The sequence below is a fragment of the Esox lucius genome, chromosome 11, assembly GCF_011004845.1.
Source record: "Esox lucius isolate fEsoLuc1 chromosome 11, fEsoLuc1.pri, whole genome shotgun sequence".
NCBI classification, from domain to species: Eukaryota; Metazoa; Chordata; class Actinopteri; order Esociformes; family Esocidae; genus Esox; species Esox lucius.
In genome coordinates, this window is record NC_047579.1 from 16,511,900 (window position 1) to 16,533,134 (window position 21,235).

At 44.6% G+C, this 21,235-nt stretch overlaps 1 protein-coding gene and 1 long non-coding RNA gene across 2 annotated transcripts in view; both read left to right on the plus strand.

Annotated features, from left to right (window-relative positions):
• Positions 1 to 21,235, plus strand: part of LOC105006816 (protein NLRC3-like) — a 925,414-nt gene that overhangs the window by 646,466 nt on the left and 257,713 nt on the right. The gene's annotated exons all lie outside the window — the stretch shown is intronic.
• On the plus strand, positions 3,639 to 10,716 carry LOC114830383. Its single transcript, XR_004576434.1, has 4 exons — positions 3,639 to 3,696; positions 8,427 to 8,738; positions 9,809 to 9,913; positions 10,025 to 10,716. It is a non-coding gene; the product is annotated as an uncharacterized LOC114830383 (long non-coding RNA).

A 21,235-nucleotide genomic window follows, 5' to 3' on the forward strand; every position in this document is an offset into this window, starting at 1 on the left:
AGGCCAAAACAGGGATGACCCAATACATGAAGGCCAAACCTACAAAGTGGGGCTTCAAACTGTTTGTGTTGGCAGACTCCAGCAATGGGTACACTTGTGACTTCACAGTCTACACTGGGAAGAGCAAGTTTGCCACTGGCTGTGGACTGTCCTTTGACTCTGTGGTGGGGCTGATGAAGCCAGCATTCCTTGGTTCAGGGTACCACTTGTATTGTGACAATTTTTACACCAGCCCACATCTGTTCAGACACCTCAGGTCCTTGAAGTTTGGAGCCTGTGGGACCATCCGTGAAGGAAGGAAGGAGGCTCCAAAAACCAAGGTCAATGCCCTGACCAGGAAGTCCCCAAGAGGATCCCTGAGGTGGATTGGAGACGGCGACCTCCTCTTCACAAAATGGATGGACAACAGGGAAGTGTCAATGTGCTCCACCATTCATCCTGCATACTCAGGTGACACAGTACAGAGAAGGCAGAAGAGCAGGGAAGGACACAGGGAGACAAGTCACATTCCAATCCCAACCCCAATCATAGAGTACAATAAGTACATGGGAGGTGTTGACTTGTCTGACCAACTCATCCAGTACTACTCAGTGCACCACACAACCAAGAGGTGGTACAGGACCCTCTTCCTCCATTTCCTGGACATTGCTATTACCAATAGCTACATCCTCCACCAGGAGCTGTGCCAGAGTGCACAGAGTCGGCCCCTGACACATAAGGCGTTTGTTGAACAACTTGCAGCTGAGTTGTGTGGGGTGACATTGGATGTTGCTGCCACACCAAAACTAACCGGACATACCCCTTTGCCTACCAGAGAGACAACTGACCAAAGCTCGAGGGCCACAGCTGGACGCCTCAGGTGTGAGCTCTGCAAGAGAAATGGTGTAAAGAAAGACACTCCCTGGAAATGCGGTGAATGTGATGTGCCACTCTGTTTGCTTGCAGACAGGAACTGCTTCCATCTGTGGCACAGCTAAAAAGACAATTTGTGGGTGCTCATTTATTTTTGAGTAAGACCTGATTCATGGTAACTGAATCATTTAAATAGTTTTTTGTTTTTTTTCACAGAACATTTAGGAACTGCTTCCATCTGTGGCACAGCTACAAATTACTTTTTCTGTTTACCTATTTATTTTTGGGTAAAACAATTTATCCCAGTAAATGTGCATAGTTCTATTTTTTTTATTGTTATTTGTGTTAGAATCAAAACCCCATGGTGATTTTCAGTTCTTGTATTTATGGATAATAAAAACCACAAAAAGATGCACGTGTGTTTTGCATTCATTGCATATATACAGTATAATGAGTTTCTCAGAAGGCTGTTATGATGTAGTTTTTTTGGGGGATTATATCTAGACATATTCGTGAAGCAATCCGTTTGTGGATAAACAAAAGGAACGTTTATCCCTATGGGAATAAACAGCCAAACAGACTCCACAGAATGGTCGCCAACCAAAGCGCATTGCGTAGGCTACAATTCCATAATTATCCTGAAAAATTCTACAGGATCTTACGGCAGGCTTTTGCTAATATCTAGGCATCCTACCGAAGCGACTGGAAAATAGTTTGTATACATATGGATAATAGAGTCCGCCTGGTAGATTTGGACCAAACCGGTCACCTTTACGCATTGAATTAGCCAAGTCTTCCTATGTTTATTTGTCGCCCGAATCACAAATAGCCCTTGTACCATACTTGTTCTAGGGGAAACATGATCTCTGCAACCTAGGAAGGATGTTACGTCATAGAAGTCACTTCCATAGAGACGATAAACAAAATAGAGGATCTCAACGATCATTGATCAATAATGGCGATTAGTAGTTTTCGTTCCGCTTATGCAAGATAGCTCTTTGTTTTCATCCAAAACGTTTTATAACATATTTGAACGTAATCAAGAGGCCGAGGAAGGTTATTCTGTCCAGGAACACTTTCTACCAGGCACGCGTAATGACCAACCAGCTGAGACAGCTCAGACAGGTGACGCATCCAGATTACAAGTGAGTACATCGCTATTTCTGATAAATGGCACCCTATTATGTCGTTTGTATTATAAAAATGATATGAAAATGTTTTTTTGTCAACATAGTATGAGGATGTTCATGGGTTTTTGGGGAAAAGTTGTAATATTTCTGATTTTATAAAGTCGAAACTATCTAACGGTCTCGTGCTGCCATCTGGTGGCCGTTTGGCATCATCACTGGGAAAAAAATCAAAAAAAGTTTTTATTTCTAAGTTATTTTATAAGGTTTTATTTCTAGGTACAAGAACCAACTTTTTTGGGGTGCCTATATTTTTGACCTTCTATTATTTGTTTTATTCATTAGTTTCAACTCAATGCAATGTAATATGACAGTAAAGGCATGAAACTATCAGGGAATACCATTGAAACAAAACTTCATAAGGGTTTCAATAAAATTTTATCATCCTGAATGGCAGAAATGTTTTCCCGAAAAATATGTCTTTTGCCTTTCCAACAGATGAGTTTTCTAAATGGTGATTCAAAAGTCTGTTTTTATGTGTTATTATTGTAGCTGAGGGTGTGGTGAATACCAGGATATGCAATACTCCATGGTATCTGTTCGTGGCTTCCTACTAACACTCCCTGAGCGCTGAGTGCTTGACGAAAAATGTCTGAACCTGCTGAGTCCATGGTGGCCAGATTGTTTTGTTATGTTTTGTAATAGCGGACTCAAAAACAGGCTCAGATGACGGAAGTAAAAATAAAATAAGGATTTAATGATTGAGTCTTTACAAAAGGCGATCCCAGTTCTGGGAGGATGATTCATGAGGTGTTGGTCTTCGGCTGTGGTGTGGCAGGCGGGTGAGAAGGCAATGCAGAGTCCAAGGTATCCAACACGAGAGGACGAAGAACAATCTGACGCAGGCTGGCTGGATCAGGAAGTTCTTATACAGGTGGTTGATGAGCTGATCAACAGCAGCTGCGCCGAACAAGGGACCAACCCCTGCACAGCCACGCCCACCTGCACCTACCAAGCACACACAAGCACAGAAGAAAAACAGCCAGACTCCAACCAAATATCATGTTTCCCCAAACACACAGGAACCTGACACTATCACTAGTATTCTAACACCATTAGTTCATATTCTTTTGGCCCACTGAGTAACCATTGAGCTTGATTAATTAATAAAGGATACCTCACTATTAGTTTATTATTTTGTGTCCCTTTAAGAATTGATGAATTATCCTACCTTAACAATCGCTAACTAATGACCCATTGGTAGCTTCAAATCCTTAATAACTGATACTTCACCATTAGTTAAATATTTTGTGTCCCCTTAAGGAAAGTGATGAATTATCCTACACTAACAATCACTAACTAATGACTCATTGGTAGCTATTAACCCTTAATAATTGATACTTCACCATTAATTATTTTGTGTCCCCTTAGGTAAAGTGATGAATTATGACACATTAATAATCACTAAATAATGACATGAGGTTTTAACATGTACAAATGACACTACACTCTGTTAGTTAATGCATTTGTAAATAATTAATGAAGTAGGGGTTATCTTTATTAACCGTTTGTGTATGTCTTTGTTCAATATTCATTCATGTTAACTAATGAATTTGTTAATAGTAGTTTATGTACCCTTTTTTTTCTGTCTGCAGAAATCATCCCTCAGTGACTCTCTGACTTGCTTTCACTTTCTTATTTACCTTTATTCAAACAGGTAAGTTATAAAGAAGTTATTATTTTCAATTACAGCGATAATATTCTGAGGCAGGGGTTAAAGCTTTCTCACAGGAGGAAGAGGGGTCTGGATTTCTTAGGGCAAAACAGGGGCTGGTCAAGCGGGGCTTCTCATGGGTAAGTGAAAGGTGATGGCCACTCAGGGAGAAAGGGTATGGTTTTGGGGCTCTCAGGGTAGGGAGGGGCTGGTCAAGAGGGACTGGGTGATGGGTAGGTCATGGGAAGGGAGGGGCTGGTCAAATGGTTTGGTTTATTGTGTCTCACGGATAAGTGCCATCCAAAGAACAATAAAAAAGGGGTCTGGTTTTGGGGCTCTAAAGGTAGGGAGGGGTTGGTCAAAGGGTCTGGTTTTGGGAGCCCGTAGGGAAGGGAGTGTGTGTGTCATAAATAAGAGTTAGGTTTCTTCTTGGCACATTTGTACTCTTGGTATTGCCTTATCACTTTTGCACTAACTGTATATTGACTCTGTACTGCATTTGTATTTCATTCAGACTCTACCTCATTTTGTACACTGTGTACTCTGTGTGATTGTATGGGCCAGTTCGACATTGCAAATGAGAGGGGTTGGTCAAAGGGTCTGGTTTTGGGAGCTTGTGGGGAAGGGAGTGTGTGTGTCATAAAGAAGAGTTTCTTCTTGGCCAAAGCTGAACTTTAGCTTTTTAATTGCTTTTGGGTTTTTTAAAGATCTTTGCTTCAAGTGAATAACAAAGAACTATAATGGCTTAGGTACTGAGCGATACACCCGTGGTAGCCCTGACTTATGAAATAGGCAGTAAAAAAGTGGAAGACGATGTTCCAGAAATATTTGACGCACCAAAGAAGCACTTTCTCAGTCTGTATAGAACTCAAGTGTCGTCCTTTAAGCTTTTGACGGATCAACACGACTTGCCTGATGGGAATATGCTTGGGTTTATGTTTGATTACCCAGCCTCTAAAGTGAAGCTGTAGTTTATCCATGGGAACTGAATATTCAGACACAACATTAGGTGTGGAGAACCATATCCACGAATGGGAAGTATTACGTCATGTAGTATGTCCTGAAATTCATACAAAGTCAACAATGGAAGAGCGTTGTTATACTACGGAGATGTATTATAGAAGACCACAAGCCTAAAGAACCTCCAGCTAAAAAGATCTATAAAGGGAGTGTGTGTTGTTATACTACAGAGATGTATTATAAAAGATGACGACCCTAAAGAACCTCCAGCTAAAAAGATCTATAAAGGGAGTGAGTGTTGTTATACTACAGAGATGTATTATAGAAGACCACGAGCCTAAAGAAACCTCCAGCTAAAAAGATCTATAAAGGGAGTGAGCGTTGTTATACTACGGAGATGTATTATAGAATATGACAACCCTAAAGAACCTCCAGCTAAAAAGATCTATAAAGGGAGTATGTATGACGAAGCCGGAATGACAAATTATTGTTGATAAAGTTGAATTCCTCTGTCAAAGGAACCATGCAGCCAAAAGGACAGGCCAAAAGTAGGTTGAGCACCATCCAAAGTACCATGGCTGCTATGGTATCAGAGGACTTATCTCTGTCATCCTATCGAAATCTCGGGAAAATACCTTTCATTTTCCTATTACAGACAGTCATTAGGTGTGGAGTACCATATCTATGACTAGAAAGTATTAAGTCATGTAGTATGAGGACAAGTATGAGAGGCAACACAAAAATGGAGATCAAATGGGAAGGTGTATCAAGGTCTTCAGAAAGAATGCAACACTTCCAGTAGGTTTTGTTGACATTTCTGTAAAATTTTTCCTTTACTCTTATCAGACTGAAACTTTACCAGTTGCAAGTATTCAGAAATACAATATATATTTGTATTACAAGTTATGTACAGGTTATTACAAGATATTTATTTAACTATTACAATATGATAAGACACCTACTTCTATTGTGATAAGACACCTAATGGTCAGATCTTTACAGAACAATTCATCCCAATATTGCTATTCCATTAAATAATTTAAAAAACAATATTCATATGTATCACAGATGCATATTTTGCCTATTAGATACAATGACTCTTAAAAACTCTAAATGACACAAGATCTAAATAAGCCTCTGTATAAGTCTGGCTATAATACCTAAGAACCTGTGTGTGGAATATTGTGAATGTACTTCCACTGAAGACTTGATTGGCACATTGAAAACATGTCATTTTGAGAAAATGGCCAATAAAGATAAGCTAATGTAATTAAAATGTACTTTTAATCCAACAATAAGAATGATGCATCTTTCAATAAAAAAAACACCACATCTACAAAAGATGTAGACATGTATGGACTATCTAACAATATTCTCTGGAAAACAAGCTTTTGAAAGATGTATGATTCAACATGGAAAGTTTTAAAAATAATGATTGAATGTCTATATGAAACATCCTAACAATAATGAAATCTTTGCTAGGTCTAGTTGATGGAGATGGGATATAATTATATAAATCAAGTATTTATATCAATTATTTTCAAATTATTTGTACATTCTATGAAAGTATGGAAATTATAGTTGAAAGATATCCCAAATTCAGAAAATTGACAGATGGATGCAAAATCACTATTTTTTACTGTGGTGTCTGGTGTCTGTAGTGTGTGGATACCTGTTAACGTGAGTTATCATCTGGAAAACATCCAGATGATAACAATATGTTTCGGAGAATTAATTAACTATTCATTCAAAGTTAACAATGGAAGAGCATTGTTAAACCACAGAGATGTATTATACAGTAGATGACGAAGAGCCTAAACAACCTCCAGCTAAAAACCTCTATAAAGAGGGGACCAAAAGTAGTTTAAGCACCTTTCAAAGTACCATGGCTGTTATGATATCAGAGGACTCTGCTGGGGTGTGTATCCCCATCATCATTTCGAAATCTCGGGAAAAGACCTAAAACAAATTCAGGCCTAGTCTAAAACAGTCTATTTATTACAGTTAGTTTGCAGAATAATGGATATGGTAATAACCTATTTTCCTACTACGAACAGTCCTAAGTCAATGGGTCTTAGTAAGGATGAAGATGATCAGGACAGGGATTGGAACGTTAACGTTTTCCCTCATCCCCAGACAGTCCACCGACCTACTCACCCATTACATTGTCACCTACTCCACCACCTGACCTGCCAACCTGTAGTCCAGGTTCAGACGTTTTGGACGGAGGACTCAGCTTGGTTTTTGTAAACGCTATAAAGGCCTTCATTAAAATTATTTTAGGGATTGTGATCGAGGACCACAAAAAAGAAAACTGCACCGGATGTCTTACAGGCCATGGATTTCAAGATGGTGCCATTGAGGATGGCTGCCATTTTTTGTGCTCCCAACCAACTTTGCGGATTTATTGTTTTATAGTTGTTGCTATTGTTGTGTAATTTTGTTACATTCGCAACCACGTTATTAACCAATAACAGAAAATCACTGTTGGACATCAGAACTGCACTGGAATCGTCTTTTTCGTCCTGAACATTAAGTTCAGTGAACAACCCGGGATACCCTTTGTTGTACTTACCTGAGCAAACACCTGGAAAACAACGCCTAGCGAACGTCCAGTCACTAGATAACAAGCTGGACGAACTTAGGAGCAGGCTAGCTTTCCAGCGGGACATGAAGAACTGTAACGTTCTGGTTTTCACCGAAACATGGCTGGAGCCCTCAATCCCAGAAGCGGCCATTGTTCCGAAAGGACTATCCATTCATCGGCAGGATCGAACAGCAGAGTCGATTAAAAGCAGAGGGGGTCGTGTCTGCTTCGTGGTAAATAATCTTTGGTGTCTGGATGTGGACTGTATCTATTCTGGATGCTCTCCTGATCTGGAGCATCTTACGATTAAATGTGGCCCTTACTATCCACCCCGGGAGTTTACATCAGTCATTTTAACAGCTGTGTAACCCCCCCCCCCCCCAAGCCAACGCTGTGGCTGCGCTCAACAAACTTTTTCAAGTTATGCTTGAATGTTTACACCCGGAAGCTGCCTTTATTGTTACGGGTGATTTTAAAAGTCCTACAGAAGTTTAAAAACACATAAACTTTTGACAATGTCTACTGTCCATTTAATCATGGATATAAGGCCCTCCCCCGTCCTGCTTTCGGCAAATCAGACCACGCGTCAATACTGTTGCTCCGTCCAAAACTAACAGGCTACGGGACAGTTTCTTTCCTCAGGCCGTAAGACAGCTCAATTCAGGAACCCCTCCTCCCTTCCATCCATAGTCCCATGCACACCTGTCACTTTATATCATGATCATCTGCAAATCATATCATGCATACCTGTCACTTTTACTGAACCAACAGAGAGACAGAGTGGCTCAGAGAGTAGTGAGACAGTGACTGAACCAACAGAGAGACAGAGTGGCCCAGAGAGTAGTGAGACAGTGACTGAACCAACAGAGAGACAGAGTGGACCAGAGAGTAGTGAGACAGTGACTGAACCAACAGAGAGACAGAGTGGCCCAGAGAGTAGTGAGACAGTGACTGAACCAACAGAGAGACAGAGTGGCCCAGAGAGTAGTGAGACAGTGACTGAACCAACAGAGGTCACAGTGGTGAGCAAGGTTTTGATTTGGGGATAATAGGAATAAAATCCTGATCCATGAGCATATACACCGATCAGCCATAACATTGTGACCACTGACAGGTGAAGTGAATAACACTGATAATCTATATAAATATATACACTGATCAGCCATAACATTATGACCACTGACAGGTGAAGTGCCACCTCCCCCTGGCTAGCCGCTCTTCCCACTCGGCCTCACAATCCTCTGCTCATCGCCTGGGCTCCTCTGCTAAGCGAAGCCAGCGCCGCCAAGTATCTGCTGCCGACTCTTCTGCTTCCTCGGCGCCTCCTCCTCCTACTGCCGCAGCTCCTGCTCCTCCTCCCGTGCAACGCAGACAACCCGCCCCCAGACTGGATACTCCGTGGCCTTCTAAGAAACCCAGACCGTCCTGAATAGGCGTGTATCGGGCTGCGAGTGGCAACGTTGCCCTCACGGCCCCGGCCTCTTCCTCCATCAGCAGAGTAAGGCCCGACTATCTTTTCATTTCAATAAACAAGCTAATCGTTACTCTGGCGTAAGTTGTGCTTTTGTGCAGACCCAGGCGGTGTCTGAGCCTGTTAAGTCCCTTTTACATGCCCTAGTTTTTCTCCATCGGTGGCTATTAGAGACTCAGTGAGCGCTCTGTCTGTCTCTCTGTCTGCCCCATTGGAAATGAGCAGTGGAGAATGAGCAGCTTTTCCCTCATTCTCTCCCTACAGCCTGTAGGTCTTCTAATGTGTTTGCTTGTGCACGCTCTATTCCTTTCCCTATGCAGTGTAAAGGTAAGAGTAATGTTGGCTATGTTCAGGGTAGTGAGAGTTATCAGGAAGTTATAGGTATAACTACTCTCCCCTCTCTACCTGCCACCTCTAATAGACATAAGCGCCGGCTAGCAGGTTCAGAGGCGTCTCTTATTCCGCTGCCTGCCAGTCCTGAGGGTGTTCACTCTCAGAGTTCTGCCCGGCACGACTGTTTACATTCACTCGCCGTCAGTGAAACATTTGCGTATGCAAATGCCGGGCTCCTGTCTCTCCCGCTGTTCACGGGCTACCGAGCGTCCTGAGAGTTCACTTGATGTTACAGATGTAACGGTGGTGGCTTCTCTTCCCGCTCGCTGTGATGAGATCAAATGCCAGATAAAGTCACTGGCTCTCGCCTCCGTCTCGCTACCTGTTTATTTCTGATCACCTCAGTCCTTTCTGCACTACTCGGCATCTCCTTAGCAACGCGTCCCCACTCAGGGTGCAACGTCTGCGTATGCAAATGCTGGGCTGTAACTTCGGTTATATGAGTGGAGCGGACCCCCTTAGAGGGGCTTTAGCTCCTAGTGGTTGCAACAACCAATCAGGGCACGCCTGCCCCTATATAGGACCCGTGGACCCAGAGAATGCCCTCCTGAGTTTATTAAACTTGTGGGACGGCAGGGCAGCAGGTCTAGGGGTCTCCGCTCCACTCATATAACCGGAGCTCGGGCTCTAAATAACATCCACATGAGAATAGAAAGATATAGCCTGTATATGTATCCGGCACCAAAGTCACATTCACATTTCAGGCCATGGATGAGCACAACAGGCCAGGCATGGATCGTGTGGATAGCCTGGCAGAGTGTTTGGAGGAGCTGAGGAACCAGACCAGGCTGACCCTAAACAACCAGCAGGTCATTAACATTATTTGTAATTTAAAATGATTGTAAACAAACACATGAGTGCCTAGATTTAAACATTTCAATGCTTTATATTATGAATTATTGTTTTCCTTTCCCTCATAGGTCAGCAACCTTGTGGACTATGACAAGCAGAGAGTGGTGTTGGCGTCCAGGCACCAGGACAGGCTTACCACAGGGAGGTTCAGGTCTCCTAACAAGAAGGCAGAGTTCACTCCAGGTGTGGACAGTCTGAAGCGGTGTTCCCTCAGTTCCACTGCTTCACCTGCCCAGTGGCCAGACTGCTGCCGTCTTGTGGAGGCCATCTTTGTCAGGCTCTGTTCCATCCACAGTCCCGAGAAGAAGGGACACTGACTAGATGGACTCTCATTTTTCAGGACTACCGCAGCATACGGCAGCTGGTTCTGGCCAGTGGGGCCATAATGCAGATGACAACCCTGCAGCTGGTGGAGGTGAACCAGACCACCCTCATCCAGTGGCACAACGGCAGGGTCAAAAGGCAGGATCTTGCGATGCTACTGCAGGGGATTAATCTGCCTGGTCTCCTCCCTGTGGCTTCTGAGCCTTGAGACCCGGCCAATGTCCGGCCAGCAGTTGCTCCACCTTAACACCAGGCAGAGACATTAGTTTATCCCCTGCCCAGGAGCACTGCAGGGCAGGCAAAGACAAAGCGACGGTCCACCACTGTAATCACACCACCAGTGGCAGTTCGACCAAGACTGGAAGCACAGAGGCAGCTATTCCCCCAGGCTTCAACTTCTCCATTCATTGTTCCGGCAGCCCCTGTCCTCCATGGAGCTCCCTCCTATCCTGTCCCCATCGCTCCCCCCCTGGCCTCCAATGACCCCCGCCCTGCCCCCAATGACCCCTGCCCTGCCCCCAATGACCCCCACCTGGCCCCCAATCACCCCCGCCCTGCCCCCAATCACCCCCGCCCTGCCCCCAATGACCCCCGCCCTGCCCCTGTCCCCACTTTATATTCCATCCCCCAAGCCAATCGTGTCCTTGTCCAGACCCCTGCCTGTCCAGCTCAGCCTGCTCCACCTCCACCTCGAAAGTACCAGAGAAAAGTGGAGGCTAACACTTGCAGGAAGTGTGGGCATCATCACACAGCCCAGACTGGGCACAGCCAGTACAAGGGGCGAATATATTGCCCAGCCATTGAGACTCTCTCTAAAGAGCAGTGGCTGGAAGAAATTAAGAGGAAATGGGTGTCAGGATCTCTCTGTAATATAGTTCCTCATTTTTAATACAGTTGTAATATAGCGTGTAATAATATCTTTAATATAGTTTTAATATCATTTCATATAGTGTGTCATCCGTTTCAATTATTTTGTAAAAGTTTGTTAAATCCGTTCTCCACTCGTGTGTATGTTTCTATGTATCCTCAAAAATATATTTAAAATCTTGTGTGGTGGATGTGTGTGTGTGTGTGTGAGGTCTTTAATAAACATATTTCGTCATTTTTACCTATTTGCTGTTCTATCATTTTATCTCTTACTTATTCCATGTTATTCAGTCAAAATGACAATGAAAAAAACATAGAGACCCAAACATGTCAAAAATCAGGATCAAGTCAGATTTATTATATTCATGTCACGTGTACAGGGATACACAGGTGTACACAATGCGGTTGGATACTTGCTTGTAAGCTCTTTATAGTTTAGCAGTGCATTCATTGCAAACATGTTGGTAGAAGTACAAAAAAGGGCATTAACTTTAAATTAATTAATTCAGGAGCCTCCACTTCTCTACCAGGGACCTTTACACTAATAAAAACATACTTCTATCACGATCATGGTAACATAATCATTATTGAAACTCAGTTGATCTTTAATTCACCACATCAATAAGAGTAACACTAGATCACTATTCCTATCACTCTCTTCCTTCTGGAGGAGGGACTGCCAGTGCCAGAAGAGTGACTGGATCCAAAGGTCCCTGGTTTGATTTCTGACAAAGACAGAAAAACATGTTTTTTTTAAATTCTGAATAAATAAGGCAGTCAATAAACACATGTTGAGGGCGTCTCCCACTTTTCATTTTCCTACATTTTCTCTTCCCTTTTCTAAATGTTTCCTCTCTTTTCCTTTTCTCTTCTTCCGCTTTCTTCCCCTCCTTTAACAGACTACTGTCCCTTAGCTTTGGAGCAGTGGGTAGCGTACCTGTCTGGGATGGGGAAGGTCACCGGATCAAAACGTGGTTTTCTGTTTTAGTTTTTTTCTCCATTCCGACTCTAACATTATTTTACTGAACGTAATATATTTTACGAAATCCCCTGGGTAAAATGTATGTAAAATAGTTTGCGTAATCCTTCTAAGACCAGATTGGCATCTTAAAATCTGTTTCCTGCTGCAATAATGCTTGGTCAGCCGTCAAAGCAATAGAGTACATGACAGTGTCATCAGCGTATAGATGAATTTCACTCTTTCTGATCTCATCATAACTCTTTCTAATCTCATCGTAACTCTTTCTAATCTCAGCTGTTTATGCAGAGAGTGAACAGTAATCAACCAAGTAGAGAACCGTGAGGGACCCCGTTAACCAACTCTAGTGACTCCGACTGAATGCCGTCTACACCGACAGCCTGACTTCTTTCCTTAAAATAGTTATGCAGAAGGGATATGTCATTTGTGATTTAGTCACAAAAATATCTGTCATCTAAACTTCAATACAGATGCATATGTCCACATGAGGATTAGCAATAAAAAACCAAATTGTGATTTGTGAAGTAAGAATCCTCTTCTCATCCTATGTCTGGCAGTTTTCAGACAATGTTTTAAGGTGGCTCCTCGGGTCAGTTGCCAAAATACTGGCTGCCATTTTGTTGGTCATTAGCAACAAAAGCATTACCCTCAAGTCATGTTTGTGTGAGATACAGATCAGGACTCTCTAATCTGACAAGATGGTATGAATTCATTCATTACAGTAAAGAAATGCTAGGTATGGCTGGGTGTTTGGTTGCATAGTTGGGTATCCATGTCTTATATAGATCCCTCAGTATGTTTGCACAGATGTGTAAAGGTATGTGTGGTAAATTTGATTTTCAGCAATCAAACATACATATATACAGTGGTTGAAAACAACTAACAAGGCATTTAACCATTTGTGATGAGTACTGCTCTTAATGGGACATTTTGGACACTGTAACAAACCAGACATTGATTTTAGCTCACCAATGAAGGATGCGATGGAAGCCTCTAGAACACTATTAGCTAGTCAGCTGCATACATCCTCCACTGTCCATGAGCTTGTCACGACTTAAAAGATAGGAAATTGAGATTAGTACACTAAGTTATGACATTAACACTCCCTATTATTAGTAGGCCACCTACATTATTCATAAAAGTAGTTTGATTGGTGTCAAGTTGCAATCCATAGAGATTAATAAAAAGAATGTACCTATAAAAAGTATATTTTATATTGTCTACAGTTAACAAATACACAAAAGCCTGTATGTAAGTCAGAATGTAACGGTGACAGGTTTGAGTGGGAGAGTGCTTGTAGAAGACCTGAAACCTGTCAGTTCTGTACTCATTAGCGTTGTTTAGCTCACATCACTAACAATGGATGTTTGCTCTGGTGTGCTTCCTCTATACAATTTCGGGGTCGCGACCATACTGAGCTTATTCCAGAAAAATATTGTTTCATATTTTTTTTATAACTAGAATCTTTAAATTTAAAATATAAAAATCCAGTCTTCATGTGACCAACTGCACAATGAAAATTGGCGCATAATATCCTGTCAACTGTGCCCCATTTTAAGGAGTTACCAAGCCAATGGTTGGTCATTATCTGTACTTACCTCGGTAGTCAACAACTCAATCAGTTAGGTGTCTAGTCATTTATATTTATATGAAAGCCAGGCAGTACTACTTCTGTAATTTAAAGTTCATGTGCATAAATATAACAAAATGTAGTAATATGTATGCATACACAATTTAGAATGAAAGTGGAGTACAAATAGATAAATATACAAATGGGCTGTCATGGTGAGCAGCAGCGCCACCGTGCCATAGTTTCTCAGTTCCCATACCTCACAAACACATCCCGGACTGTCACATGTTTCCAATATTCCACACCAGGTCCCAATTTGTATCGTTTGTATGTGTATATATGTTTCCCCTCTGCTCCCCACATTGTGGATCATTGTTGCTGTCTGGTTGTTAATCGGTGAGTGTTGTTTAATGTACTGTTGAATATTAAGATGCATGTTGTGCACTTTTATTTAATTCAGTCAGTAGTTAGTTTCGTTTTCCGTTCGTGTTTGGTTTGTTTGTTGTTTTAATAAAACCCACGATCGAGATATATGCCTGCGCCTGGTTCCTCCAACACTACACCACGATGAGTCGTTACAGAATGATCCACCGCAACTGGAACCAGCAGGCAGTCCCTCCAGAGAGGGTATATACCTGGAGGGGCGATTGGGGGTCTGACTCCCTCTCCTCGGGTGACGACGAAGCTGTCTATGAGAGATTGGAGGAGGATCCCCTTGGGGAGCAGTGCTGGGGGTTGCCCCAAGACGGTTTCGGCGTGCCGCTGTGGGGCATGGACCAGTACGGAGTGGTCAAGCCCCTCACCAAAGAACAGGGGAACTGGTGAAGGGCCTCCTGCAGGACTTGCAGGAGGCAGGAAGGACAGGACGCAGGCGAGGCAGGAGGAAGAAGAGGGCGAGGTGCCCAACGCTCGGTCCGAGGTCCCCCCAGGAAATTCTTAGGGGGGGGCTGAGTGGGTGCCCGAGGGAAGCCCTGACGGCGCCCCCTCTATGTCCGGTGCCTCCTGTAAGCTGGCCATTAGGCGCGCACCGCTTCCTGCTCTGCGGCCTTCCGCCGCCCCGGTCCCTGCGCCACGGCGGCGAGCGCCCCCTGCTGCATTGGAGCAGCAGCCAGCGCCTCCTACCTGCCAGCAGAGGCAGCCAGCGCCCCCTGCTGCATTGGAGCAGCAGCCCAGCGCCCTCTCCTGTCCCGGCCGCCCCGGCGCCCTCTCCTGTCCCGGCCGCCCCGGCGCCCTCTCCTGTCCCAGCCGCCCCGGCGCCCTCTCCTGTCCCGGCCGCCCCGGCGCCGGGACAGGAGAGGACCCTCCGTCGGCTCTTCCGGCTACCGACCCTCCGTCGGCTCTTCCGGCTACCGACCCTCCGTCGGCTCTCCCGGCTACCGACCCTCCGTCGGCTCTCCCGGCTACCGACCCTCCGTCGGCTCTCCCGGCTACCGACCCTCCGTCGGCTCTCCCGGCTACCGACCCTCCGTCGGCTCTCCCGGCTACCGACCCTCCGTCGGCTCTCCCGGCTACCGACCCTCCGTCGGCTCTCCCGGCTACCGACCCTCCGTCGGCTCTCCCGGCTACCGACCCTCCGTCGGCTCTCCCGGCTACCGACCCTCCGTCGGCTCTCCCGGCTACCGACCCTCCGTCGGCTCTCCCGGCTACCGACCCTCCGTCGGCTCTCCCGGCTACCGACCCTCCGTCGGCTCTCCCGGCTACCGACCCTCCGTCGGCTCTCCCGGCTACCGACCCTCCGTCGGCTCTCCCGGCTACCGACCCTCCGTCGGCTCTCCCGGCTACCGACCCTCCGTCGGCTCTCCCGGCTACCGACCCACCGTCGGCTCTCCCGGCTACCGACCCACCGTCGGCTCTCCCGGCCTCTGACCCTCCGCCGGCTACCGACCCTCCGTCGGCTCTCCCGGCTCCTGACCCTCCGCCGGCTCCTGATCTTCCACCGGTTCTGCCTGTCCCGACGGCTCCGCCACCCTGGTTAGTCTCGGCTGTTCCGCCCCCTCGGCGGGTTGGGGGTTCTGCGCTGCCCCGCCCCCCCTCCCTTGGGCTGGGGTTCGTCTTGGCCCGTCCGGTGGCCGGGCCTTTGGGGGGGGGGTACTGTCATGGTGCGGTGAGCAGCAACGCCACCGTGCCATAGTTTCTCAGTTCCCATACCTCACAAACACATCCCGGACTGTCACATGTTTCCAATCTTCCACACCAGGTCCCAATTTGTATCGTTTGTATGTGTATATATGTTTCCCCTCTGCTCCCCACATTGTGGCTCATTGTTGCTGTCGCTGTCATTGTTGCTGTTAGGTTGTTAATCGGTGAGTGTTGTTTAATGTACTGTTGAATGTTGATTATTAAGATGCATGTTGCGCACTTATTTCATTCAGTCAGTAGTTAGTTTCGTTTTCCGTTTGTGTTTGGTTTGTTTTAATAAAACCCACGATCGAGATATATGCCTGCGCCTGGTTCCTCCAACACTACACCACGACGAGTCGTTACATGGGCAATTAACAAATACCAACTTTTGAAATATCTCATTTTAAAGTTATGGAGTTAGAAGGTGATATAGTTTGAAACTTGCACTTAATTATAGTATGCATGGTACTATAATTATGAACATCAAATTCCATGTACCATCTGTGAACATTAAATTCAAATTAGCATGCAGGCATGCCCGACATAATGCAAACACTCATTGTCACTGATCACTGTCTAAAGAACCAGAGGGGTATTGCACAAAACCAGGATAAGGGATTAAGCCGGGATATCCAAGTTATCCTGGATTAATTTAGCTTTGACTTGGTTGCACAAAAGCAGGCTGAATTAAACCCAGCCAAGTAACCATGGAGATTTATTCTTTGCAGCTAGCCTGCTCCAGAGCAGGCTAACAGCCAGGCTAAGATTAATCCTGGAGTCACGTGTTAAATCAGCTGCCGCTCTGATCCGAAATAAACGTCTTTAACAGTTGTTCCGTTGTCTTCTGAATGTTTTCTACTTTATTGTTAACATGCATTACTTGTCACTATTGCTGTGACGAGTTTAATTGAAATCCTACTATTGCAGTTTAGATGGTTTGAAATGGTTGATGTATTTGCAACGGGGATTTCAATGAAGTCAGTGATGAGGGCAATATATAAAGTCCCATTCACCTGTGTTCCTCCCTGCACCATGGCATGCCCATTTCTGAATGACGTTTTGGATGAAGAAGCGCTGATATTTAGACACTCTTTCAAACGTGAGAGGGTGTTTCGGGACAGATCAGACGCTTTAGCTTTTCCCGACGAGTACCTGCATGAGAGGTATCGATTTACTGGAGATGGAATCCGTTATTGTGTGGCACTGCGTTTTTTTTTAGAAGCGGCATGTTTTTATATGCCCTGGGACATGGCAAAATCCTAAATAAAGGCACTATTTGCCGTTGTGTCAGAAGTGCGTTGGGCACTCAAATCCTTGGCACACATCTTTATTACCTTCGCTGGCCACAGAAGAATGTGCTTCATCAAAGAGATTTCTACAAGATTGCAGGTAACATGAATTACAGATTACAAAAATGTGTTACATTACAACAGTCACAGGATATACCCATTTTGTGTTACAGCTTTCCCTAATGTCATTGGTGCGCTGGACTGCACACAGATCCACATTAAACACCCCTAAGGGGCCCACGAGGGAGATGGTGTCAACAGAAAATCCTTCCACAGTATCAATATTTCATGTAAAAATTAGCCCAAATGTATTCTGTGCATGATATGTATACTGAATAGGAAACATTGCATTGTTTCAGATGATCTGTGATGCTGCCTGCATCATTACCAATGTGGAGGCAAAGTGGCCTGGGTCTGTCCATGACTCCCGAGTTTTTAGGTCCAGTACCATTTCCCAGCGACTATCACAAGGTAGGCCACACACATTTCACTGATAAACACAATTGCGTCAAAGGTTTTACTTGTGTAGTTGTAATGATTACATTTTGCATTCTCAGGTGAATTCTCTGCCGTTCTGCTGGGAGACAAGGGTTATGCCTGTGAGACATACCTTCTCACTCCCCTTGCAGACCCTCACTCCCCTTGCAGACCCTCAGACAGCAGCACAGCAAGGATACAATCTTGCCCATGCAAGAACAAGGGCCTGAATTGAGATGGCATTTGGCCTTCTCAAGTCACGATTTCAGTGTCTCCACCACCTGAGGGTCACCCCAGACAGGGCCTGTGACATTACTGTAGCCTGCACGGTCCAACACAATATTGCCTGTCTGAGAAAGGAAAGGGGTCCAGCAGTGGCACCGGAGATTGAGTGGGACAATGCAGCTATATTCCCAGATGACATTAATGGCAGGCTGGTCAGAGACCAATACATTATTTCAGATGAGTGATTGCATTGTCTTGTCCTTCTCCAATAAAGGATTGTTTGTGTTACTCCTTAATTAGGCCTAATGTTTTATTCAATATTATAGTAGCTTACTTTGGTTTCATAACCTCAATTTTCATCTCACCTCACTGAACTAATAACTTTGCATAGTGTAGTGTACATTCATCACACAGGGAACATCACAATGCTTCTTAAGCTTTTTATTTTAGTGCTGTCACTTGTCAGTTTGGAGCTTGGGAGAGAGAAAAAAAATCATGATTAATACATTGTTTTACAGATGAGCTAACAGTGGGGATTGAATTCACTTATTTTTCTAGTTTCTGGATTTTCCTCAGTGTTCTATTTTTGATTTCTATACCAAGGTCCAGATCCTGGAGAGTCCTTTTACTCACAGCAATATGTGCATCTGCCAGCTCTATTTGTTTGTTCAGATGTCATGTATACAGACATCTTACAGTTTGTGAATTCTGTAAACCACCCATTGATTAGCACACCAGGAATTGTGCATAATTCAGATTTCCATTAGCCCATACTTACTATGTTGCCAGGCTGGCTGTCATACTGTACTGCGTCTGGAACCTGTTACATACAGATCCTTCCATCACAGGCCTTCCTTGGTTCAAATCAAGGGCCATTTCCTCAGCTGGGGTGAAGTCTGGAGCTGGCGGCCCCAACCCAGTGCCAGACAAATGAGTCTTCTTAACAGCTAAAATACGTTTAGATAAAATATGTGAGCAGGAATCTTGTAAGTAGTTTCCACATACCATTTGCACACTGTTAAGAATTAAGGCACTTACCAGCTTGCAAAATGTTTTTATATTTGATCTTGACTTGTTGCCAGGTTCTTTTTTTGCCCAGTCACATTTGTTCTGTATGAACATTAATTGTAGGAAGATATTTAGACATAGACATAGCTTCTAGAGATTTGTGCACATGGTTGTAAAACATTCTCGCATGAGAGTTTGAAATTAAGCCTAGTCTTTAGGGTACATTTCCTGAGGAACATGAATTCCCCCAGCTCACTTTTATGGCAAAGTAGGCTAAATAATATAATGTTATTTATATTGTGCTTTACATGTTAGGCTACTCAAAGACACCTACAGTACAACCAGCACATTTATCACACAACGAGATACAGCACTGAAACCGACACATAAAACAAGCATATTAAAAGCAATTAAAACAGTGTACAACTTTTCTAGAAAGTAGATATTTTAAAATCCTTACGCATTCAGTCGGTCCGCTATTGTCTGCCAGGCTTTTTCTCTCAGTTTAATAACAGCCACCGTATTTCCTTTTCTGCATTTTATATGCTTTACCTCCTCATAACTTTCCATAATGAGTTGCTGCTCCTCGGGTGAAACATATGCCGCACGCGTCTTCTCCATCTCTGAATCAGTGAATCTGTGATCGATACCGTGGTCTATTTCAGAAAGCCGTGGACGTGCACTTATCCCGACTATCTACACCTGGCTTGACATAGCTTCACCTTCTCATCCTGGCTCGGCAAACGTGCAACCGATTAAGCCGCGATGAGCGGATCACGCTAAGTCAAGCTGCGCTTTTTCAGTTATCCTGGATTTCTTCATTCTACTTTTGTGCAACAGGCCCCAGCTTGGTAAAGGCTGGAACCTTTTTTATTTACTAAGAACCTTGCAACTGCCCGAAAAACCCTTGATATCGGCAATTGGTTCTTGAAAGAGAAATGGTTCATTATGGAACCTTAAGTGCCACAAAGAACCATTGAAGAACCTTTATTTTTAAGAGTGTAAAAGTGTTAGTGTTTTACACATTAATATTAATCTGATTGTGACCGCCTGTCACAGATCCCCCTTAGCACCAAGCAATGCCCTGGACAGCATATGCAAATTGACTGCCCCCCATCTATCGTCAGAATTCTTGTTGCTAAAACTTTAAAATGCTTTTCACCTGCACCGCCCCCTCTGGCCAATGACTCCGCAGCCCCTGCAGCTACATGCCCAAGCACCCCCTCCCCCAGCTTCCCCCTCACTCCAAACTGCCGCAGTCATTCCCATTTTCAAAGGGGGAGACATTTCAGATCCTAACTGCTATAGACCCATATCCATCCTCCCCTGTCTTTCTAAAGTATTTGAAAGTCTGATAAACAAACAGATCACCAACCATCTTGAGTCACACTGGACCCTCTCCGCTATGCAATCTGGCTTCCATGCGGGTCATGGGTGCAGGAGAGCTTTAATGCCATACAGAACTTCTTCCGTGAGCTCCAACTACTACTGCACTCTGGTAAAACTAAGTGCATGCTTTTCAACCGATCGCTACCCACACCTGCCCGCCTGACAAGCATCACTACTCTTAATGGGTCTGTGTTAGAACACATGGACACTGTCAAATATCTAGATGTCTGTTTACTCCGCTCCATCTCCAGTCCAAAATCAAGACTAGTATTGGCTTCCTTTTCCCGCAACAGGGCCTCCTTCACTCGTGCTGCCAAGCTTGACCTGGTGAAAATGACCATCTTACCAATCCTAAACTTCAGTGGTGTCATATTTAGACCTGCCTCAAACTCTTTCCTGAAGAAACTGGATGTGGTCAACCACAGTGCCATCCGGTTTGCTATCAGAGGCCCATTTAATACCCACCACTGAAACCTCTATGCATTAGTCGGCTGTCCCTCATTACACACCCAGCGCCGATCTCACTGGTACCAATTCATTACACACCCAGCGCCGATCTCACTGGTACCAATTCATTAAACACCCAGCGCCGATCTCACTGGTACCAATTCATTAAACACCCAGCGCTGATCTCACTGGTACCAATTCATTACACACCCAGTGCCGATCTCACTGGTACCAATTCATTACACACCCAACGCTGATCTCACTGGTACCAATTCATTACACACCCAACGCCGATCTCACTGGTACCAATTCATTACACACCCAACGCCGATCTCACTGGTACCAATTCATTACACACCCAGCGCCGATCTCACTGGTACCAATTCATTACACACCCAGCGCCGATCTCACTGGTACCAATTAATTTACAAGGGCTAGCTAGGCAAAGCCCCTCTGTACCTAAGCTCACTGTTCACCTTAGCTTTACCAACCCGCAGCCGGCGCTCAAGCAGATACATCTCTCTGGTCCCCCAAAAGCCCTCACCTCCTTTGGACGCAACTCGTTCCAGTTCTCAGCTGCCAA